Source organism: Uloborus diversus, unplaced genomic scaffold (genome assembly GCF_026930045.1).
Source record: "Uloborus diversus isolate 005 unplaced genomic scaffold, Udiv.v.3.1 scaffold_596, whole genome shotgun sequence".
NCBI classification, from domain to species: domain Eukaryota; kingdom Metazoa; phylum Arthropoda; class Arachnida; order Araneae; family Uloboridae; genus Uloborus; species Uloborus diversus.
The window spans coordinates 68,226-92,010 of NW_026558787.1; positions in this window are offsets into that span (position 1 = coordinate 68,226).

The following is a 23,785-nucleotide window of genomic DNA, read 5'->3' on the forward strand; positions in this document are numbered from 1 at the left end:
GCGGTCAGTTGAGCAAATCAATAGTCGGTTAAGCTTAGTGGGCGGTCAGTTGTGCCAATCAAAGGTCGGTTGAGCTTAGTGGGCGGGCAGTTGAGCCAATCAATGGTCGGTTGAGCTTATTGGGCGGACAGTTGAGCCTATCAATGGTCGGTTAAGCTTAGTGGGCGGGCAGTTGAGCCAATCAATGGTCGGTTGAGCTTAGTGGGTGGTCAAATGAGCCAGTCATTGGTCGATTGAGCTTAGTGGGCGGGCAGTTGAGCCAATCCATGGTCGGTTGATCTTATTGGGCAAGCAGTTGAGCCAATCAATGGTCGGTTGGGCTTAGTGGGCGGGCAGTTGAGCCAATCAATGGTCGGTTGAGCTTAGTGGGCGGGCAGTTGAGCCGATCAATGGTCGGTCGAGTTTAGTGGGCGGTCAATGGAGCCAATCAATGGTCGGTTGAGCTTAGTGAGCGGGCAGTTGAGCCAATCAGTGGTCGGTTGAGCTTAGTGGGCGGTCAGTGGAGCCAATCAAAGGTCGGTTGAGCTTAGTGGGCGGGCAGTTGAGCATAACAATGGTCGGTTGAGCTTAGTGGGCGGTCAGTTGAGCAAATCCATGGTCGGTTGATCTTATTGGGCAGGCAGTTGAGCCAATCAATGGTCGGTTGGGCTTAGTGGGCGGGCAGTTGAGCCAATCAATGGTCGGTTGAGCTTAGTGGGCGGGCAGTTGAGCCAATCAATGGTCCGTTCAGATTAGTGGGCGGGCAGTTGAGTCAATCAATGGTCGGTTGAGCTTAGTGGGCGGGCAGTTGAGTCAATCAATGGTCGGTTGAGCTTAGTGGGCGGGCAGTTGAGCCAGTCATTGGTCGATTGAGCTTAGTGGGCGGGCAGTTGAGCCAATCCATGGTCGGTTGATCTTATTGGGCAGGCAGTTGATCCAATCAAAGGTCGGTTGAGCTAAGTGGGCGGGCAGTTGAGTCAATCAATGGTCCGTTCAGATTAGTGGGCGGGCAGTTGAGTCAATCAATGGTCGGTCGAGCTTAGTGGGCGGGCAGTTGAGCCAATCAATGGTCGATTGAGCTTAGTGGGCGGGCAGTTGAGCCAATCCATGGTCGGTTGATCTTATTGGGCAGGCAGTTGAGCCAATCAATGGTCGGTTGGGCTTAGTGGGCGGGCAGTTGAGCCAATCAATAGTCGGTTGAGCTTAGTGGGCGGGCAGTTGAGCCAATCAATGGTCGGTTGAGCTTAGTGGGCGGTCAGTGGAGCCAATCAATGGTCGGTTGAGCTTAGTGGGTGGGCAGTTGAGCATACAATTGTCGGTTGAGCTTAGTGGGCGGTCAGTTGAGCCAATCAATGGTCGGTTGAGCTTAGTGGGCGGGCAGTTGAGCCAATCAATGGTCGGTTGATCTTAGTGGGCACGCAGTTGAGTCAATCATTGGTCTGTTGAGCTTAGTGGGCGGTCTGTTGAGCCAATCAATGGTCGATTGAGCTTAGTGGGCGGGAATTTGAGCCAATCAATGGTCGGTTGATCGTAGTGGGCAGGCAGTTGAGCCAATCAATGGTCGGTTAAGCTTAATGGGCGGTCAGTTGAGCCAATCAATGGTCGGTCGAGCTTAGTGGGCGGGCAGTTGAGCCAATCATTGGTTGGTTGAGCTTAGTGGGCGGTCAGTGGAGCCAATCAATGGTCTTTGAGCTTAGTGGGCGGGCAGTTGCGCCAATCAATGGTCTATTGAGCTTAGTGGGCGGGCTGTTGAGCCAATAAATGGTCGGTTGAGCTTATTGGGCGGACAGTTGAGCCAATCAATGGTCGGTTAAGCTTAGTGGGCGGGCAGTTGAGCCAATCAATGGTCGGTTGAGCTTAGTGGGTGGTCAAATGAGCCAGTCATTGGTCGATTGAGCTTAGTGGGCGGGCAGTTGAGCCAATCCATGGTCGGTTGATCTTATTGGGCAAGCAGTTGAGCCAATCAATGGTCGGTTGGGCTTAGTGGGCGGGCAGTTGAGCCAATCAATGGTCGGTTGAGCTTAGTGGGCGGGCAGTTGAGCCGATCAATGGTCGGTTGAGTTTAGTGGGCGGTCAATGGAGCCAATCAATGGTCGGTTGAGCTTAGTGAGCGGGCAGTTGAGCCAATCAGTGGTCGGTTGAGCTTAGTGGGCGGTCAGTGGAGCCAATCAAAGGTCGGTTGAGCTTAGTGGGCGGGCAGTTGAGCATAACAATGGTCGGTTGAGCTTAGTGGGCGGTCAGTTGAGCAAATCCATGGTCGGTTGATCTTATTGGGCAGGCAGTTGAGCCAATCAATGGTCGGTTGGGCTTAGTGGGCGGGCAGTTGAGCCAATCAATGGTCGGTTGAGCTTAGTGGGCGGGCAGTTGAGCCAATCAATGGTCGGTTGAGCTTAGTGGGCAGGCAGTTGAGCCAGTTATTGGTCGATTGAGCTTAGTGGGCGGGCACTTGAGCCAATCCATGGTCGGTTGATCTTATTGGGCAGGCAAATGATCCAATCAAAGGTCGGTTGGGCTTAGTGGGCGGGCAGTTGAGCCAATCAATGGTCCGTTCAGATTAGTGGGCGGGCAGTTGAGTCAATCAATGGTCGGTTGAGCTTAGTGGGCGGGCAGTTGAGTCAATCAATGGTCGGTTGAGCTTAGTGGGCGGGCAGTTGAGCCAGTCATTGGTCGATTGAGCTTAGTGGGCGGGCAGTTGAGCCAATCCATGGTCGGTTGATCTTATTGGGCAGGCAGTTGATCCAATCAAAGGTCGGTTGAGCTAAGTGGGCGGGCAGTTGAGTCAATCAATGGTCCGTTCAGATTAGTGGGCGGGCAGTTGAGTCAATCAATGGTCGGTCGAGCTTAGTGGGCGGGCAGTTGAGCCAATCAATGGTCGATTGAGCTTAGTGGACGGGCAGTTGAGCCAATCCATGGTCGGTTGATCTTATTGGGCAGGCAGTTGAGCCAATCAATGGTCGGTTGGGCTTAGTGGGCGGGCAGTTGAGCCAATCAATAGTCGGTTGAGCTTAGTGGGCGGGCAGTTGAGCCAATCAATGGTCGGTTGAGCTTAGTGGGCGGGCAGTTGAGCCAGTCATTGGTCGATTGAGCTTAGTGGGCGGGCAGTTGAGCCAATCCATGGTCGGTTGATCTTATTGGGCAGGCAGTTGATCCAATCAAAGGTCGGTTGGGCTTAGTGGGCGGGCAGTTGAGCCAATCAATGGTCCGTTCAGATTAGTGGGCGGGCAGTTGAGTCAATCAATGGTTGGTTGAGCTTAGTGGGCGGGCAATTGAGCCAATCAATGGTCGGTTGAGCTTAGTGGGCGGGCAGTTGAGCCAGTCATTGGTCGATTGAGCTTAGTGGGCGGGCAGTTGAGCCAATCCATGGTCGGTTGATCTTATTGGGCAGGCAGTTGATCCAATCAAAGGTCGGATGAGCTAAGTGGGCGGGCAGTTGAGTCAATCAATGGTCCTTTCAGATTAATGGGCGGGCAGTTGAGTCAATCAATGGTCGGTTGAGCTTAGTGGGCGGGCAGTTGAGCCAATCAATGGTCGGTTGAGCTTAGTGGGCGGGCAGTTGAGCCAATCAATGGTCGGTTGAGCTTAGTGGGCGGGCAGTTGAGCCAGTCATTGGTCGATTGAGCTTAGTGGGCGGGCAGTTGAGCCAATCCATGGTCGGTTGATCTTATTGGGCAGGCAGTTGAGCCAATCAATGGTCGGTTGGGCTTAGTGGGCGGGCAGTTGAGCCAATCAATAGTCGGTTGAGCTTAGTGGGCGGGCAGTTGAGCCAATCAATGGTCGGTTGAGCTTAGTGGGCGGTCAGTGGAGCCAATCAATGGTCGGTTGAGCTTAGTGGGTGGGCAGTTGAGCATACAATTGTCGGTTGAGCGTAGTGGGCGGTCAGTTGAGCCAATCAATGTTCGGTTGAGCTTAGTGGGCGAGCAGTTGAGCCAATCAATGGTCGGTTGAGCTTAGTGGGCGGACAGTTGAGCCAATCAATGGTCGGTTGATCTTAGTGGGCAGGCAGTTGAGTCAATCATTGGTCTGTTGAGCTTAGTGGGCGGGCTGTTGAGCCAATCAATGGTCGATTGAGCTTAGTGGGCGGGCAGTTGAGCCAATCAATGGTCGGTTGATCATAGTGGGCAGGCAGTTGAGCCAATCAATGGTCGGTTAAGCTTAATGGGCGGTCAGTTGAGCCAATCAATGGTCGGTCGAGCTTAGTGGGCGGGCAGTTGAGCCAATCATTGTTTGGTTGAGTTTAGTGGGCGGTCAGTGGAGCCAATCAATGGTCTTTGAGCTTAGTGGGCGGGCAGTTGCGCCAATCAATGGTCTATTGAGCTTAGTGGGCGGGCTGTTGAGCCAATCAATGGTCGGTTGAGCTTAGTGGTCGGGTAGTTGAAATAATGAATGGTCGGTTGGGCTTAGTGGGCGGGCAGTTGAGCCAATCAATGGTCGGTTGAGCTTAGTGGGCGGGCAGTTGAGCCGATCAATGGTCGGTCGAGTTTAGTGGGCGGTCAATGGAGCCAATCAATGGTCGGTTGAGCTTAGTGAGCGGGCAGTTGAGCCAATCAGTGGTCGGTTGAGCTTAGTGGGCGGTCAGTGGAGCCAATCAAAGGTCGGTTGAGCTTAGTGGGCGGGCAGTTGAGCATAACAATGGTCGGTTGAGCTTAGTGGGCGGTCAGTTGAGCAAATCCATGGTCGGTTGATCTTATTGGGCAGGCAGTTGAGCCAATCAATGGTCGGTTGGGCTTAGTGGGCGGGCAGTTGAGCCAATCAATGGTCGGTTGAGCTTAGTGGGCGGGCAGTTGAGCCAATCAATGGTCCGTTCAGATTAGTGGGCGGGCAGTTGAGTCAATCAATGGTCGGTTGAGCTTAGTGGGCGGGCAGTTGAGTCAATCAATGGTCGGTTGAGCTTAGTGGGCGGGCAGTTGAGCCAGTCATTGGTCGATTGAGCTTAGTGGGCGGGCAGTTGAGCCAATCCATGGTCGGTTGATCTTATTGGGCAGGCAGTTGATCCAATCAAAGGTCGGTTGAGCTAAGTGGGCGGGCAGTTGAGTCAATCAATGGTCCGTTCAGATTAGTGGGCGGGCAGTTGAGTCAATCAATGGTCGGTCGAGCTTAGTGGGCGGGCAGTTGAGCCAATCAATGGTCGATTGAGCTTAGTGGGCGGGCAGTTGAGCCAATCCATGGTCGGTTGATCTTATTGGGCAGGCAGTTGAGCCAATCAATGGTCGGTTGGGCTTAGTGGGCGGGCAGTTGAGCCAATCAATAGTCGGTTGAGCTTAGTGGGCGGGCAGTTGAGCCAATCAATGGTCGGTTGAGCTTAGTGGGCGGTCAGTGGAGCCAATCAATGGTCGGTTGAGCTTAGTGGGTGGGCAGTTGAGCATACAATTGTCGGTTGAGCTTAGTGGGCGGTCAGTTGAGCCAATCAATGGTCGGTTGAGCTTAGTGGGCGGGCAGTTGAGCCAATCAATGGTCGGTTGATCTTAGTGGGCACGCAGTTGAGTCAATCATTGGTCTGTTGAGCTTAGTGGGCGGTCTGTTGAGCCAATCAATGGTCGATTGAGCTTAGTGGGCGGGAATTTGAGCCAATCAATGGTCGGTTGATCGTAGTGGGCAGGCAGTTGAGCCAATCAATGGTCGGTTAAGCTTAATGGGCGGTCAGTTGAGCCAATCAATGGTCGGTCGAGCTTAGTGGGCGGGCAGTTGAGCCAATCATTGGTTGGTTGAGCTTAGTGGGCGGTCAGTGGAGCCAATCAATGGTCTTTGAGCTTAGTGGGCGGGCAGTTGCGCCAATCAATGGTCTATTGAGCTTAGTGGGCGGGCTGTTGAGCCAATAAATGGTCGGTTGAGCTTATTGGGCGGACAGTTGAGCCAATCAATGGTCGGTTAAGCTTAGTGGGCGGGCAGTTGCGCCAATCAATGGTCGGTTGAGCTTAGTGGGTGGTCAAATGAGCCAGTCATTGGTCGATTGAGCTTAGTGGGCGGGCAGTTGAGCCAATCCATGGTCGGTTGATCTTATTGGGCAAGCAGTTGAGCCAATCAATGGTCGGTTGGGCTTAGTGGGCGGGCAGTTGAGCCAATCAATGGTCGGTTGAGCTTAGTGGGCGGGCAGTTGAGCCGATCAATGGTCGGTTGAGTTTAGTGGGCGGTCAATGGAGCCAATCAATGGTCGGTTGAGCTTAGTGAGCGGGCAGTTGAGCCAATCAGTGGTCGGTTGAGCTTAGTGGGCGGTCAGTGGAGCCAATCAAAGGTCGGTTGAGCTTAGTGGGCGGGCAGTTGAGCATAACAATGGTCGGTTGAGCTTAGTGGGCGGTCAGTTGAGCAAATCCATGGTCGGTTGATCTTATTGGGCAGGCAGTTGAGCCAATCAATGGTCGGTTGGGCTTAGTGGGCGGGCAGTTGAGCCAATCAATGGTCGGTTGAGCTTAGTGGGCGGGCAGTTGAGCCAATCAATGGTCGGTTGAGCTTAGTGGGCAGGCAGTTGAGCCAGTTATTGGTCGATTGAGCTTAGTGGGCGGGCACTTGAGCCAATCCATGGTCGGTTGATCTTATTGGGCAGGCAAATGATCCAATCAAAGGTCGGTTGGGCTTAGTGGGCGGGCAGTTGAGCCAATCAATGGTCCGTTCAGATTAGTGGGCGGGCAGTTGAGTCAATCAATGGTCGGTTGAGCTTAGTGGGCGGGCAGTTGAGTCAATCAATGGTCGGTTGAGCTTAGTGGGCGGGCAGTTGAGCCAGTCATTGGTCGATTGAGCTTAGTGGGCGGGCAGTTGAGCCAATCCATGGTCGGTTGATCTTATTGGGCAGGCAGTTGAGCCAATCAATGGTCGGTTGGGCTTAGTGGGCGGGCAGTTGAGCCAATCAATAGTCGGTTGAGCTTAGTGGGCGGGCAGTTGAGCCAATCAATGGTCGGTTGAGCTTAGTGGGCGGGCAGTTGAGCCAGTCATTGGTCGATTGAGCTTAGTGGGCGGGCAGTTGAGCCAATCCATGGTCGGTTGATCTTATTGGGCAGGCAGTTGATCCAATCAAAGGTCGGTTGGGCTTAGTGGGCGGGCAGTTGAGCCAATCAATGGTCCGTTCAGATTAGTGGGCGGGCAGTTGAGTCAATCAATGGTTGGTTGAGCTTAGTGGGCGGGCAATTGAGCCAATCAATGGTCGGTTGAGCTTAGTGGGCGGGCAGTTGAGCCAGTCATTGGTCGATTGAGCTTAGTGGGCGGGCAGTTGAGCCAATCCATGGTCGGTTGATCTTATTGGGCAGGCAGTTGATCCAATCAAAGGTCGGATGAGCTAAGTGGGCGGGCAGTTGAGTCAATCAATGGTCCTTTCAGATTAATGGGCGGGCAGTTGAGTCAATCAATGGTCGGTTGAGCTTAGTGGGCGGGCAGTTGAGCCAATCAATGGTCGGTTGAGCTTAGTGGGCGGGCAGTTGAGCCAATTAATGGTCGGTTGAGCTTAGTGGGCGGGCAGTTGAGCCAGTCATTGGTCGATTGAGCTTAGTGGGCGGGCAGTTGAGCCAATCCATGGTAGGTTGATCTTATTGGGCAGGCAGTTGAGCCAATCAATGGTCGGTTGGGCTTAGTGGGCGGGCAGTTGAGCCAATCAATAGTCGGTTGAGCTTAGTGGGCGGGCAGTTGAGCCAATCAATGGTCGGTTGAGCTTAGTGGGCGGTCAGTGGAGCCAATCAATGGTCGGTTGAGCTTAGTGGGTGGGCAGTTGAGCATACAATTGTCGGTTGAGCGTAGTGGGCGGTCAGTTGAGCCAATCAATGTTCGGTTGAGCTTAGTGGGCGAGCAGTTGAGCCAATCAATGGTCGGTTGAGCTTAGTGGGCGGACAGTTGAGCCAATCAATGGTCGGTTGATCTTAGTGGGCAGGCAGTTGAGTCAATCATTGGTCTGTTGAGCTTAGTGGGCGGGCTGTTGAGCCAATCAATGGTCGATTGAGCTTAGTGGGCGGGCAGTTGAGCCAATCAATGGTCGGTTGATCATAGTGGGCAGGCAGTTGAGCCAATCAATGGTCGGTTAAGCTTAATGGGCGGTCAGTTGAGCCAATCAATGGTCGGTCGAGCTTAGTGGGCGGGCAGTTGAGCCAATCATTGTTTGGTTGAGTTTAGTGGGCGGTCAGTGGAGCCAATCAATGGTCTTTGAGCTTAGTGGGCGGGCAGTTGCGCCAATCAATGGTCTATTGAGCTTAGTGGGCGGGCTGTTGAGCCAATCAATGGTCGGTTGAGCTTAGTGGTCGGGTAGTTGAAATAATGAATGGTCGGTTGAGCTTATTGGGCGGTCAGTTGAGCCAATCAATAGTCGGTTGAGCTTAGTGGTCGGGCAGTTGAGCCAATCAAAGGTCGGGTGAGCTTAGTGGGCGGGCAGTTGCGCCAATCAAAGGTCGGTTGAGCTTAGTGGGCAGGCAGTTGAGCCAAACAAAGGCCGGTTTAGCTTAGTGGGCGGGCAGTTGAGCCAATCAAAGATCGGTTGAGCTTAGTGGGCGGGCAGTTGAGCCAATCAAAGGTCGGTTGAGCTTAGTGGGCGGTCAATGGAGCCAATCAATGGTCGGTTGAGCTTAGTGGGCGGGCAGTTTAGCATAACAATGGTCGGTTGAACTTAGTGGGCGGTCAGTTGAGCAAATCAGTAGTCGGTTGAGCTTAGTGGGCGGTCAGTTGTGCCAATCAATGGTCGGTTGAGCTTAGTGGGCGGTCAGTTCAGCCAATCAAAGGTCGGTTGAGCTTAGTGGGTGGGCAGTTGAGCCAATCAAAAGTCGGTTAGCTTAGTGGGCTGTCAGTTGAGCCAATCAAAGGTCGGTTGAGCTTAGTGAGCGGTCAATGGAGCCAATCAATGGTCGGTTGAGCTTAGTGGGCGGGCAGTTTAGCATAACAATGGTCGTTTGAGCTTAGTGGGCGGTCAGTTGAGCAAATCAATAGTCGGTTGAGCTTAGTGGGCGGTCAGTTGTGCCAATCAAAGGTCGGTTGAGCTTAGTGGGCGGGCAGTTGAGCCAATCAATGGTCGGTTGAGCTTATTGGGCGGACAGTTGAGCCTATCAATGGTCGGTTAAGCTTAGTGGGCGGGCAGTTGAGCCAAACAATGGTGGGTTGAGCTTAGTGGGTGGTCAAATGAGCCAGTCATTGGTCGATTGAGCTTAGTGGGCGGGCAGTTGAGCCAATCCATGGTCGGTTGATCTTATTGGGCAAGCAGTTGAGCCAATCAATGGTCGGTTGGGCTTAGTGGGCGGGCAGTTGAGCCAATCAATGGTCGGTTGAGCTTAGTGGGCGGGCAGTTGAGCCGATCAATGGTCGGTCGAGTTTAGTGGGCGGTCAATGGAGCCAATCAATGGTCGGTTGAGCTTAGTGAGCGGGCAGTTGAGCCAATCAGTGGTCGGTTGAGCTTAGTGGGCGGTCAGTGGAGCCAATCAAAGGTCGGTTGAGCTTAGTGGGCGGGCAGTTGAGCATAACAATGGTCGGTTGAGCTTAGTGGGCGGTCAGTTGAGCAAATCCATGGTCGGTTGATCTTATTGGGCAGGCAGTTGAGCCAATCAATGGTCGGTTGGGCTTAGTGGGCGGGCAGTTGAGCCAATCAATGGTCGGTTGAGCTTAGTGGGCGGGCAGTTGAGCCAATCAATGGTCCGTTCAGATTAGTGGGCGGGCAGTTGAGTCAATCAATGGTCGGTTGAGCTTAGTGGGCGGGCAGTTGAGTCAATCAATGGTCGGTTGAGCTTAGTGGGCGGGCAGTTGAGCCAGTCATTGGTCGATTGAGCTTAGTGGGCGGGCAGTTGAGCCAATCCATGGTCGGTTGATCTTATTGGGCAGGCAGTTGATCCAATCAAAGGTCGGTTGAGCTAAGTGGGCGGGCAGTTGAGTCAATCAATGGTCCGTTCAGATTAGTGGGCGGGCAGTTGAGTCAATCAATGGTCGGTCGAGCTTAGTGGGCGGGCAGTTGAGCCAATCAATGGTCGATTGAGCTTAGTGGGCGGGCAGTTGAGCCAATCCATGGTCGGTTGATCTTATTGGGCAGGCAGTTGAGCCAATCAATGGTCGGTTGGGCTTAGTGGGCGGGCAGTTGAGCCAATCAATAGTCGGTTGAGCTTAGTGGGCGGGCAGTTGAGCCAATCAATGGTCGGTTGAGCTTAGTGGGCGGTCAGTGGAGCCAATCAATGGTCGGTTGAGCTTAGTGGGTGGGCAGTTGAGCATACAATTGTCGGTTGAGCTTAATGGGCGGTCAGTTGAGCCAATCAATGGTCGGTTGAGCTTAGTGGGCGGGCAGTTGAGCCAATCAATGGTCGGTTGATCTTAGTGGGCACGCAGTTGAGTCAATCATTGGTCTGTTGAGCTTAGTGGGCGGTCTGTTGAGCCAATCAATGGTCGATTGAGCTTAGTGGGCGGGAATTTGAGCCAATCAATGGTCGGTTGATCGTAGTGGGCAGGCAGTTGAGCCAATCAATGGTCGGTTAAGCTTAATGGGCGGTCAGTTGAGCCAATCAATGGTCGGTCGAGCTTAGTGGGCGGGCAGTTGAGCCAATCATTGGTTGGTTGAGCTTAGTGGGCGGTCAGTGGAGCCAATCAATGGTCTTTGAGCTTAGTGGGCGGGCAGTTGCGCCAATCAATGGTCTATTGAGCTTAGTGGGCGGGCTGTTGAGCCAATAAATGGTCGGTTGAGCTTATTGGGCGGACAGTTGAGCCAATCAATGGTCGGTTAAGCTTAGTGGGCGGGCAGTTGAGCCAATCAATGGTCGGTTGAGCTTAGTGGGTGGTCAAATGAGCCAGTCATTGGTCGATTGAGCTTAGTGGGCGGGCAGTTGAGCCAATCCATGGTCGGTTGATCTTATTGGGCAAGCAGTTGAGCCAATCAATGGTCGGTTGGGCTTAGTGGGCGGGCAGTTGAGCCAATCAATGGTCGGTTGAGCTTAGTGGGCGGGCAGTTGAGCCGATCAATGGTCGGTTGAGTTTAGTGGGCGGTCAATGGAGCCAATCAATGGTCGGTTGAGCTTAGTGAGCGGGCAGTTGAGCCAATCAGTGGTCGGTTGAGCTTAGTGGGCGGTCAGTGGAGCCAATCAAAGGTCGGTTGAGCTTAGTGGGCGGGCAGTTGAGCATAACAATGGTCGGTTGAGCTTAGTGGGCGGTCAGTTGAGCAAATCCATGGTCGGTTGATCTTATTGGGCAGGCAGTTGAGCCAATCAATGGTCGGTTGGGCTTAGTGGGCGGGCAGTTGAGCCAATCAATGGTCGGTTGAGCTTAGTGGGCGGGCAGTTGAGCCAATCAATGGTCGGTTGAGCTTAGTGGGCAGGCAGTTGAGCCAGTTATTGGTCGATTGAGCTTAGTGGGCGGGCACTTGAGCCAATCCATGGTCGGTTGATCTTATTGGGCAGGCAAATGATCCAATCAAAGGTCGGTTGGGCTTAGTGGGCGGGCAGTTGAGCCAATCAATGGTCCGTTCAGATTAGTGGGCGGGCAGTTGAGTCAATCAATGGTCGGTTGAGCTTAGTGGGCGGGCAGTTGAGTCAATCAATAATCGGTTGAGCTTAGTGGGCGGGCAGTTGAGCCAGTCATTGGTCGATTGAGCTTAGTGGGCGGGCAGTTGAGCCAATCCATGGTCGGTTGATTTTATTGGGCAGGCAGTTGATCCAATCAAAGGTCGGTTGAGCTAAGTGGGCGGGCAGTTGAGTCAATCAATGGTCCGTTCAGATTAGTGGGCGGGCAGTTGAGTCAATCAATGGTCGGTCGAGCTTAGTGGGCGGGCAGTTGAGCCAATCAATGGTCGATTGAGCTTAGTGGACGGGCAGTTGAGCCAATCCATGGTCGGTTGATCTTATTGGGCAGGCAGTTGAGCCAATCAATGGTCGGTTGGGCTTAGTGGGCGGGCAGTTGAGCCAATCAATAGTCGGTTGAGCTTAGTGGGCGGGCAGTTGAGCCAATCAATGGTCGGTTGAGCTTAGTGGGCGGTTGGGCTTAGTGGGCGGGCAGTTGAGCCAATCAATAGTCGGTTGAGCTTAGTGGGCGGGCAGTTGAGCCAATCAATGGTCGGTTGAGCTTAGTGGGCGGTCAGTGGAGCCAATCAATGGTCGGTTGAGCTTAATGGGCGGTCAGTTGAGCCAATCAATGGTCGGTCGAGCTTAGTGGGCGGGCAGTTGAGCCAATCATTGTTTGGTTGAGTTTAGTGGGCGGTCAGTGGAGCCAATCAATGGTCTTTGAGCTTAGTGGGCGGGCAGTTGCGCCAATCAATGGTCTATTGAGCTTAGTGGGCGGGCTGTTGAGCCAATCAATGGTCGGTTGAGCTTAGTGGTCGGGTAGTTGAAATAATGAATGGTCGGTTGGGCTTAGTGGGCGGGCAGTTGAGCCAATCAATGGTCGGTTGAGCTTAGTGGGCGGGCAGTTGAGCCGATCAATGGTCGGTCGAGTTTAGTGGGCGGTCAATGGAGCCAATCAATGGTCGGTTGAGCTTAGTGAGCGGGCAGTTGAGCCAATCAGTGGTCGGTTGAGCTTAGTGGGCGGTCAGTGGAGCAAATCCATGGTCGGTTGATCTTATTGGGCAGGCAGTTGAGCCAATCAATGGTCGGTTGGGCTTAGTGGGCGGGCAGTTGAGCCAATCAATGGTCGGTTGAGCTTAGTTGGCGGGCAGTTGAGCCAATCAATGGTCCGTTCAGATTAGTGGGCGGGCAGTTGAGTCAATCAATGGTCGGTTGAGCTTAGTGGGCGGGCAGTTGAGTCAATCAATGGTCGGTTGAGCTTAGTGGGCGGGCAGTTGAGCCAGTCATTGGTCGATTGAGCTTAGTGGGCGGGCAGTTGAGCCAATCCATGGTCGGTTGATCTTATTGGGCAGGCAGTTGATCCAATCAAAGGTCGGTTGAGCTAAGTGGGCGGGCAGTTGAGTCAATCAATGGTCCGTTCAGATTAGTGGGCGGGCAGTTGAGTCAATCAATGGTCGGTCGAGCTTAGTGGGCGGGCAGTTGAGCCAATCAATGGTCGATTGAGCTTAGTGGGCGGGCAGTTGAGCCAATCCATGGTCGGTTGATCTTATTGGGCAGGCAGTTGAGCCAATCAATGGTCGGTTGGGCTTAGTGGGCGGGCAGTTGAGCCAATCAATAGTCGGTTGAGCTTAGTGGGCGGGCAGTTGAGCCAATCAATGGTCGGTTGAGCTTAGTGGGCGGTCAGTGGAGCCAATCAATGGTCGGTTGAGCTTAGTGGGTGGGCAGTTGAGCATACAATTGTCGGTTGAGCTTAGTGGGCGGTCAGTTGAGCCAATCAATGGTCGGTTGAGCTTAGTGGGCGGGCAGTTGAGCCAATCAATGGTCGGTTGATCTTAGTGGGCACGCAGTTGAGTCAATCATTGGTCTGTTGAGCTTAGTGGGCGGTCTGTTGAGCCAATCAATGGTCGATTGAGCTTAGTGGGCGGGAATTTGAGCCAATCAATGGTCGGTTGATCGTAGTGGGCAGGCAGTTGAGCCAATCAATGGTCGGTTAAGCTTAATGGGCGGTCAGTTGAGCCAATCAATGGTCGGTCGAGCTTAGTGGGCGGGCAGTTGAGCCAATCATTGGTTGGTTGAGCTTAGTGGGCGGTCAGTGGAGCCAATCAATGGTCTTTGAGCTTAGTGGGCGGGCAGTTGCGCCAATCAATGGTCTATTGAGCTTAGTGGGCGGGCTGTTGAGCCAATAAATGGTCGGTTGAGCTTATTGGGCGGACAGTTGAGCCAATCAATGGTCGGTTAAGCTTAGTGGGCGGGCAGTTGAGCCAATCAATGGTCGGTTGAGCTTAGTGGGTGGTCAAATGAGCCAGTCATTGGTCGATTGAGCTTAGTGGGCGGGCAGTTGAGCCAATCCATGGTCGGTTGATCTTATTGGGCAAGCAGTTGAGCCAATCAATGGTCGGTTGGGCTTAGTGGGCGGGCAGTTGAGCCAATCAATGGTCGGTTGAGCTTAGTGGGCGGGCAGTTGAGCCGATCAATGGTCGGTTGAGTTTAGTGGGCGGTCAATGGAGCCAATCAATGGTCGGTTGAGCTTAGTGAGCGGGCAGTTGAGCCAATCAGTGGTCGGTTGAGCTTAGTGGGCGGTCAGTGGAGCCAATCAAAGGTCGGTTGAGCTTAGTGGGCGGGCAGTTGAGCATAACAATGGTCGGTTGAGCTTAGTGGGCGGTCAGTTGAGCAAATCCATGGTCGGTTGATCTTATTGGGCAGGCAGTTGAGCCAATCAATGGTCGGTTGGGCTTAGTGGGCGGGCAGTTGAGCCAATCAATGGTCGGTTGAGCTTAGTGGGCGGGCAGTTGAGCCAATCAATGGTCGGTTGAGCTTAGTGGGCAGGCAGTTGAGCCAGTTATTGGTCGATTGAGCTTAGTGGGCGGGCACTTGAGCCAATCCATGGTCGGTTGATCTTATTGGGCAGGCAAATGATCCAATCAAAGGTCGGTTGGGCTTAGTGGGCGGGCAGTTGAGCCAATCAATGGTCCGTTCAGATTAGTGGGCGGGCAGTTGAGTCAATCAATGGTCGGTTGAGCTTAGTGGGCGGGCAGTTGAGTCAATCAATGGTCGGTTGAGCTTAGTGGGCGGGCAGTTGAGCCAGTCATTGGTCGATTGAGCTTAGTGGGCGGGCAGTTGAGCCAATCCATGGTCGGTTGATCTTATTGGGCAGGCAGTTGATCCAATCAAAGGTCGGTTGAGCTAAGTGGGCGGGCAGTTGAGTCAATCAATAGTCCGTTCAGATTAGTGGGCGGGCAGTTGAGTCAATCAATGGTCGGTCGAGCTTAGTGGGCGGGCAGTTGAGCCAATCAATGGTCGATTGAGCTTAGTGGACGGGCAGTTGAGCCAATCCATGGTCGGTTGATCTTATTGGGCAGGCAGTTGAGCCAATCAATGGTCGGTTGGGCTTAGTGGGCGGGCAGTTGAGCCAATCAATAGTCGGTTGAGCTTAGTGGGCGGGCAGTTGAGCCAATCAATGGTCGGTTGAGCTTAGTGGGCGGGCAGTTGAGCCAGTCATTGGTCGATTGAGCTTAGTGGGCGGGCAGTTGAGCCAATCCATGGTCGGTTGATCTTATTGGGCAGGCAGTTGATCCAATCAAAGGTCGGTTGGGCTTAGTGGGCGGGCAGTTGAGCCAATCAATGGTCCGTTCAGATTAGTGGGCGGGCAGTTGAGTCAATCAATGGTTGGTTGAGCTTAGTGGGCGGGCAATTGAGCCAATCAATGGTCGGTTGAGCTTAGTGGGCGGGCAGTTGAGCCAGTCATTGGTCGATTGAGCTTAGTGGGCGGGCAGTTGAGCCAATCCATGGTCGGTTGATCTTATTGGGCAGGCAGTTGATCCAATCAAAGGTCGGATGAGCTAAGTGGGCGGGCAGTTGAGTCAATCAATGGTCCTTTCAGATTAATGGGCGGGCAGTTGAGTCAATCAATGGTCGGTTGAGCTTAGTGGGCGGGCAGTTGAGCCAATCAATGGTCGGTTGAGCTTAGTGGGCGGGCAGTTGAGCCAATCAATGGTCGGTTGAGCTTAGTGGGCGGGCAGTTGAGCCAGTCATTGGTCGATTGAGCTTAGTGGGCGGGCAGTTGAGCCAATCCATGGTCGGTTGATCTTATTGGGCAGGCAGTTGAGCCAATCAATGGTCGGTTGGGCTTAGTGGGCGGGCAGTTGAGCCAATCAATAGTCGGTTGAGCTTAGTGGGCGGGCAGTTGAGCCAATCAATGGTCGGTTGAGCTTAGTGGGCGGTCAGTGGAGCCAATCAATGGTCGGTTGAGCTTAGTGGGTGGGCAGTTGAGCATACAATTGTCGGTTGAGCGTAGTGGGCGGTCAGTTGAGCCAATCAATGTTCGGTTGAGCTTAGTGGGCGAGCAGTTGAGCCAATCAATGGTCGGTTGAGCTTAGTGGGCGGACAGTTGAGCCAATCAATGGTCGGTTGATCTTAGTGGGCAGGCAGTTGAGTCAATCATTGGTCTGTTGAGCTTAGTGGGCGGGCTGTTGAGCCAATCAATGGTCGATTGAGCTTAGTGGGCGGGCAGTTGAGCCAATCAATGGTCGGTTGATCATAGTGGGCAGGCAGTTGAGCCAATCAATGGTCGGTTAAGCTTAATGGGCGGTCAGTTGAGCCAATCAATGGTCGGTCGAGCTTAGTGGGCGGGCAGTTGAGCCAATCATTGTTTGGTTGAGTTTAGTGGGCGGTCAGTGGAGCCAATCAATGGTCTTTGAGCTTAGTGGGCGGGCAGTTGCGCCAATCAATGGTCTATTGAGCTTAGTGGGCGGGCTGTTGAGCCAATCAATGGTCGGTTGAGCTTAGTGGTCGGGTAGTTGAAATAATGAATGGTCGGTTGAGCTTATTGGGCGGTCAGTTGAGCCAATCAATAGTCGGTTGAGCTTAGTGGTCGGGCAGTTGAGCCAATCAAAGGTCGGGTGAGCTTAGTGGGCGGGCAGTTGCGCCAATCAAAGGTCGGTTGAGCTTAGTGGGCAGGCAGTTGAGCCAAACAAAGGCCGGTTTAGCTTAGTGGGCGGGCAGTTGAGCCAATCAAAGATCGGTTGAGCTTAGTGGGCGGGCAGTTGAGCCAATCAAAGGTCGGTTGAGCTTAGTGGGCGGTCAATGGAGCCAATCAATGGTCGGTTGAGCTTAGTGGGCGGGCAGTTTAGCATAACAATGGTCGGTTGAACTTAGTGGGCGGTCAGTTGAGCAAATCAGTAGTCGGTTGAGCTTAGTGGGCGGTCAGTTGTGCCAATCAATGGTCGGTTGAGCTTAGTGGGCGGTCAGTTCAGCCAATCAAAGGTCGGTTGAGCTTAGTGGGTGGGCAGTTGAGCCAATCAAAAGTCGGTTAGCTTAGTGGGCTGTCAGTTGAGCCAATCAAAGGTCGGTTGAGCTTAGTGAGCGGTCAATGGAGCCAATCAATGGTCGGTTGAGCTTAGTGGGCGGGCAGTTTAGCATAACAATGGTCGTTTGAGCTTAGTGGGCGGTCAGTTGAGCAAATCAATAGTCGGTTGAGCTTAGTGGGCGGTCAGTTGTGCCAATCAAAGGTCGGTTGAGCTTAGTGGGCGGGCAGTTGAGCCAATCAATGGTCGGTTGAGCTTATTGGGCGGACAGTTGAGCCTATCAATGGTCGGTTAAGCTTAGTGGGCGGGCAGTTGAGCCAATCAATGGTCGGTTGAGCTTAGTGGGTGGTCAAATGAGCCAGTCATTGGTCGATTGAGCTTAGTGGGCGGGCAGTTGAGCCAATCCATGGTCGGTTGATCTTATTGGGCAAGCAGTTGAGCCAATCAATGGTCGGTTGGGCTTAGTGGGCGGGCAGTTGAGCCAATCAATGGTCGGTTGAGCTTAGTGGGCGGGCAGTTGAGCCGATCAATGGTCGGTCGAGTTTAGTGGGCGGTCAATGGAGCCAATCAATGGTCGGTTGAGCTTAGTGAGCGGGCAGTTGAGCCAATCAGTGGTCGGTTGAGCTTAGTGGGCGGTCAGTGGAGCCAATCAAAGGTCGGTTGAGCTTAGTGGGCGGGCAGTTGAGCATAACAATGGTCGGTTGAGCTTAGTGGGCGGTCAGTTGAGCAAATCCATGGTCGGTTGATCTTATTGGGCAGGCAGTTGAGCCAATCAATGGTCGGTTGGGCTTAGTGGGCGGGCAGTTGAGCCAATCAATGGTCGGTTGAGCTTAGTGGGCGGGCAGTTGAGCCAATCAATGGTCCGTTCAGATTAGTGGGCGGGCAGTTGAGTCAATCAATGGTCGGTTGAGCTTAGTGGGCGGGCAGTTGAGTCAATCAATGGTCGGTTGAGCTTAGTGGGCGGGCAGTTGAGCCAGTCATTGGTCGATTGAGCTTAGTGGGCGGGCAGTTGAGCCAATCCATGGTCGGTTGATCTTATTGGGCAGGCAGTTGATCCAATCAAAGGTCGGTTGAGCTAAGTGGGCGGGCAGTTGAGTCAATCAATGGTCCGTTCAGATTAGTGGGCGGGCAGTTGAGTCAATCAATGGTCGGTCGAGCTTAGTGGGCGGGCAGTTGAGCCAATCAATGGTCGATTGAGCTTAGTGGGCGGGCAGTTGAGCCAATCCATGGTCGGTTGATCTTATTGGGCAGGCAGTTGAGCCAATCAATGGTCGGTTGGGCTTAGTGGGCGGGCAGTTGAGCCAATCAATAGTCGGTTGAGCTTAGTGGGCGGGCAGTTGAGCCAATCAATGGTCGGTTGAGCTTAGTGGGCGGTCAGTGGAGCCAATCAATGGTCGGTTGAGCTTAGTGGGTGGGCAGTTGAGCATACAATTGTCGGTTGAGCTTAGTGGGCGGTCAGTTGAGCCAATCAATGGTCGGTTGAGCTTAGTGGGCGGGCAGTTGAGCCAATCAATGGTCGGTTGATCTTAGTGGGCACGCAGTTGAGTCAATCATTGGTCTGTTGAGCTTAGTGGGCGGTCTGTTGAGCCAATCAATGGTCGATTGAGCTTAGTGGGCGGGAATTTGAGCCAATCAATGGTCGGTTGATCGTAGTGGGCAGGCAGTTGAGCCAATCAATGGTCGGTTAAGCTTAATGGGCGGTCAGTTGAGCCAATCAATGGTCGGTCGAGCTTAGTGGGCGGGCAGTTGAGCCAATCATTGGTTGGTTGAGCTTAGTGGGCGGTCAGTGGAGCCAATCAATGGTCTTTGAGCTTAGTGGGCGGGCAGTTGCGCCAATCAATGGTCTATTGAGCTTAGTGGGCGGGCTGTTGAGCCAATAAATGGTCGGTTGAGCTTATTGGGCGGACAGTTGAGCCAATCAATGGTCGGTTAAGCTTAGTGGGCGGGCAGTTGAGCCAATCAATGGTCGGTTGAGCTTAGTGGGTGGTCAAATGAGCCAGTCATTGGTCGATTGAGCTTAGTGGGCGGGCAGTTGAGCCAATCCATGGTCGGTTGATCTTATTGGGCAAGCAGTTGAGCCAATCAATGGTCGGTTGGGCTTAGTGGGCGGGCAGTTGAGCCAATCAATGGTCGGTTGAGCTTAGTGGGCGGGCAGTTGAGCCGATCAATGGTCGGTTGAGTTTAGTGGGCGGTCAATGGAGCCAATCAATGGTCGGTTGAGCTTAGTGAGCGGGCAGTTGAGCCAATCAGTGGTCGGTTGAGCTTAGTGGGCGGTCAGTGGAGCCAATCAAAGGTCGGTTGAGCTTAGTGGGCGGGCAGTTGAGCATAACAATGGTCGGTTGAGCTTAGTGGGCGGTCAGTTGAGCAAATCCATGGTCGGTTGATCTTATTGGGCAGGCAGTTGAGCCAATCAATGGTCGGTTGGGCTTAGTGGGCGGGCAGTTGAGCCAATCAATGGTCGGTTGAGCTTAGTGGGCGGGCAGTTGAGCCAATCAATGGTCGGTTGAGCTTAGTGGGCAGGCAGTTGAGCCAGTTATTGGTCGATTGAGCTTAGTGGGCGGGCACTTGAGCCAATCCATGGTCGGTTGATCTTATTGGGCAGGCAAATGATCCAATCAAAGGTCGGTTGGGCTTAGTGGGCGGGCAGTTGAGCCAATCAATGGTCCGTTCAGATTAGTGGGCGGGCAGTTGAGTCAATCAATGGTCGGTTGAGCTTAGTGGGCGGGCAGTTGAGTCAATCAATGGTCGGTTGAGCTTAGTGGGCGGGCAGTTGAGCCAGTCATTGGTCGATTGAGCTTAGTGGGCGGGCAGTTGAGCCAATCCATGGTCGGTTGATCTTATTGGGCAGGCAGTTGATCCAATCAAAGGTCGGTTGAGCTAAGTGGGCGGGCAGTTGAGTCAATCAATGGTCCGTTCAGATTAGTGGGCGGGCAGTTGAGTCAATCAATGGTCGGTCGAGCTTAGTGGGCGGGCAGTTGAGCCAATCAATGGTCGATTGAGCTTAGTGGACGGGCAGTTGAGCCAATCCATGGTCGGTTGATCTTATTGGGCAGGCAGTTGAGCCAATCAATGGTCGGTTGGGCTTAGTGGGCGGGCAGTTGAGCCAATCAATAGTCGGTTGAGCTTAGTGGGCGGGCAGTTGAGCCAATCAATGGTCGGTTGAGCTTAGTGGGCGGTCAGTGGAGCCAATCAATGGTCGGTTGAGCTTAGTGGGTGGGCAGTTGAGCATACAATTGTCGGTTGAGCTTAGTGGGCGGTCAGTTGAGCCAATCAATGGTCGGTTGAGCTTAGTGGGCGGGCAGTTGACCCAATCAATGGTCGGTTGAGCTTAGTGGGCGGGCAGTTGAGCCAATCAATGGTCGGTTGATCTTAGTGGGCACGCAGTTGAGTCAATCATTGGTCTGTTGAGCTTAGTGGGCGGTCTGTTGAGCCAATCAATGGTCGATTGAGCTTAGTGGGCGGGAATTTGAGCCAATCAATGGTCGGTTGATCGTAGTGGGCAGGCAGTTGAGCCAATCAATGGTCGGTTAAGCTTAATGGGCGGTCAGTTGAGCCAATCAATGGTCGGTCGAGCTTAGTGGGCGGGCAGTTGAGCCAATCATTGGTTGGTTGAGCTTAGTGGGCGGTCAGTGGAGCCAATCAATGGTCTTTGAGCTTAGTGGGCGGGCAGTTGCGCCAATCAATGGTCTATTGAGCTTAGTGGGCGGGCTGTTGAGCCAATAAATGGTCGGTTGAGCTTAGTGGTCGGGTAGTTGAGCCAATCGAAGGTCGGGTGAGCTTAGTGGGCGGGCAGTTGAGCCAATCAAAGGTCGGTTGAGCTTAGTGGGCGGTCAATGGAGCCAATTAATGGTCGGTTGAGCTTAGTGGGCGGGCAGTTTAGCATAACAATGGTCGGTTGAGCTTAGTGGGCGGTCAGTTGAGCAAATCAATAGTCGGTTGAGCTTAGTGGGCGGTCAGTTGTGCCAATCAATGGTCGGTTGAGCTTAGTGGGCGGTCAGTTCAGCCAATCAAAGGTCGGTTGAGCTTAGTGGGCGGGCAGTTGAGCCAATCAATGGTCGGTTGAGATTAGTGGGCGGGCAGTTGAGCCAATCAATGGTCGGTTAAGCTTAGTGGGCGGGCAGTTGAGCCAATCAATGGTCGGTTGAGCTTAGTGGGCGGTCAGTTGAGCCAGTCATTGGTCGATTGAGCTTAGTGGGCGGGCAGTTGAGCCAATCCATGGTCGGTTGATCTTATTGGGCAGGCAGTTGAGCCAATCAATGGTCGGTTGGGCTTAGTGGGCGGGGAGTTGAGCCAATCAATGGTCGGTTGAGCTTACTGGGCGGGCAGTTAAGCCGATCAATGGTCGGTTGAGTTTAATGGGCGGTCAATGGAGCCAATCAACGGTTGATTGAGCTTAGTGAGCGGGCAGTTGAGCCAATCAGTGGTCGGTTGAGCTTAGTGGGCGGTCAATGGAGCCAATCAATGGTCGGTTGAGCTTAGTGGGCGGGCAGTTTAGCATAACAATGGTCGGTTGAGCTTAGTGGGCGGTCAGTTGAGCAAATCAATAGTCGGTTGAGCTTAGTGGGCGGTCAGTTGTGCCAATCAATGGTCGGTTGAGCTTAGTGGGCGGTCAGTTCAGCCAATCAATGGTCGGTTGAGCTTAGTGGGCGGGCAGTTGAGCCGATCAATGGTCGGTTGAGTTTAGTGGGCGGTCAATGGAGCCAATCAATGGTCGGTTGAGCTTAGTGAGCGGGCAGTTGAGACAATCAGTGGTCGGTTGAGCTTAGTGGGCGGTCAGTGGAGCCAATCAAAGGTCGGTTGAGCTTAGTGGGCGGGCAGTTGAGCATAACAATGGTCGGTTGAGCTTAGTGGGCGGTCAGTTGAGCAAATCCATGGTCGGTTGATCTTATTGGGCAGGCAGTTGAACCAATCAATGGTCGGTTGGGCTTAGTGTGCGGGCAGTTGAGCCAATCAATGGTCGGTTGAGCTTAGTGGGCGGGCAGTTGAGCCAATCCATGGTCGGTTGATCTTATTGGGCAGGCAGTTGATCCAATCAAAGGTCGGTTGGGCTTAGTGGGCGGGCAGTTGAGCCAATCAATGGTCCGTTCAGATTAGTGGGCGGGCAGTTGAGTCAATCAATGGTCTGTTGAGCTTAGTGGGCGGGCAGTTGAGCCAATCAATGGTCGGTTGAGCTTAGTGGGCGGGCAGTTGAGCCAGTCATTGGTCGATTGAGCTTAGTGGGCGGGCAGTTGAGCCAATCCATGGTCGGTTGATCTTATTGGGCAGGCAGTTGATCCAATGAAAGGTCGGTTGAGCTAAGTGGGCGGGCAGTTGAGTCAATCAATGGTCCGTTCAGATTAGTGGGCGGGCAGTTGAGTCAATCAATGGTCGGTTGAGCTTAGTGGGCGGGCAGTTGAGCCAATCAATGGTCGGTTGAGCTTAGTGGGCGGGCAGTTGAGCCAATCAATGGTCGGTTGAGCTTAGTGGGCGGGCAGTTGAGCCAGTCATTGGTCGATTGAGCTCAGTGGGCGGGCAGTTGAGCCAATCCATGGTCGGTTGATCTTATTGGGCAGGCAGTTGAGCCAATCAATGGTCGGTTGGGCTTAGTGGGCGGGCAGTTGAGCCAGTCATTGGTCGATTGAGCTTAGTGGGCGGGCAGTTGAGCCAATCCATGGTCGGTTGATCTTATTGGGCAGGCAGTTGAGCATATCAATGGTCGGTTGGGCTTAGTGGGCGGGCAGTTGAGCCAATCAATAGTCGGTTGAGCTTAGTGGGCGGGCAGTTGAGCCAATCAATGGTCGGTTGAGCTTAGTGGGCGGTCAGTGGAGCCAATCAATGGTCGGTTGAGCTTAGTGAGTGGGCAGTTGAGCATACAATTGTCGGTTGAGCTTACTGGGCGGTCAGTTGAGCCAATCAATGTTCGGTTGAGCTTTGTGGGCGGGCAGTTGAGCCAATCAATGGTCGGTTGAGCTTAGTGGGCGGGCAGTTGAGCCAATCAATGGTCGGTTGATCTTAGTGGGCAGGCAGTTGAGTCAATCATTGGTCTGTTGAGCTTAGTGGGCGGGCTGTTGAGCCAATCAATGGTCGATTGAGCTTAGTGGGCGGTCAGTTGAGCCAATCAATGGTCGGTCGAGCTTAGTGGGCGGGCAGTTGAGCCAATCATTGGTTGGTTGAGCTTAGTGGGCGGTCAGTGGAGCCAATCAATGGTCTTTGAGCTTAGTGGGCGGGCAGTTGCGCCAATCAATGGTCTATTGAGCTTAGTGGGCGGGCTGTTGAGCCAATCAATGGTCGGTTGAGCTTAGTGGTCGGGTAGTTGAAATAATGAATGGTCGGTTGAGCTTATTGGGCGGTCAGTTGAGCCAATCAATAGTTGGTTGAGCTTAGTGGTCGGGCAGTTGAGCCAATCGAAGGTCGGGTGAGCTTAGTGGGCGGGCAGTTGAGCCAATCAAAGGTCGGTTGAGCTTAGTGGGCAGGCAGTTGAGCCAAACAAAGGCCGGTTGAGCTTAGTGGGCGGGCAGTTGAGCCAATCAAAGGTCGGTTGAGCTTAGTGGGCGGGCAGTTGTGCCAATCAAAGGTCGGTTGAGCTTAGTGGGCGGTCAATGGAGCCAATCAATGGTCGGTTGAGCTTAGTGGGCGGGCAGTTTAGCATAACAATGGTCGGTTGAGCTTAGTGGGCGGTCAGTTGAGCAAATCAATAGTCGGTTGAGCTTAGTGGGCGGTCAGTTGTGCCAATCAATGGTCGGTTGAGCTTAGTGGGCGGTCAGTTCAGCCAATCAAAGGTCGGTTGAGCTTAGTGGGCGGGCAGTTGAGCCAATCAATGGTCGGTTGAGCTTAGTGGGCGGGCAGTTGAGCCAATCAATGGTCGGTTATGCTTAGTGGGCGGGCAGTTGAGCCAATCAATGGTCGGTTGAGCTTAGTGGGCGGTCAGTTGAGCCAGTCATTGGTCGATTGAGCTTAGTGGGCGGGCAGTTGAGCCAATCCATGGTCGGTTGATCTTATTGGGCAGGCAGTTGAGCCTATCAATGGTCGGTTGGGCTTAGTGGGCGGGCAGTTGAGCCAATCAATGGTCGGTTGAGCTTAGTGAGCGGGCAGTTG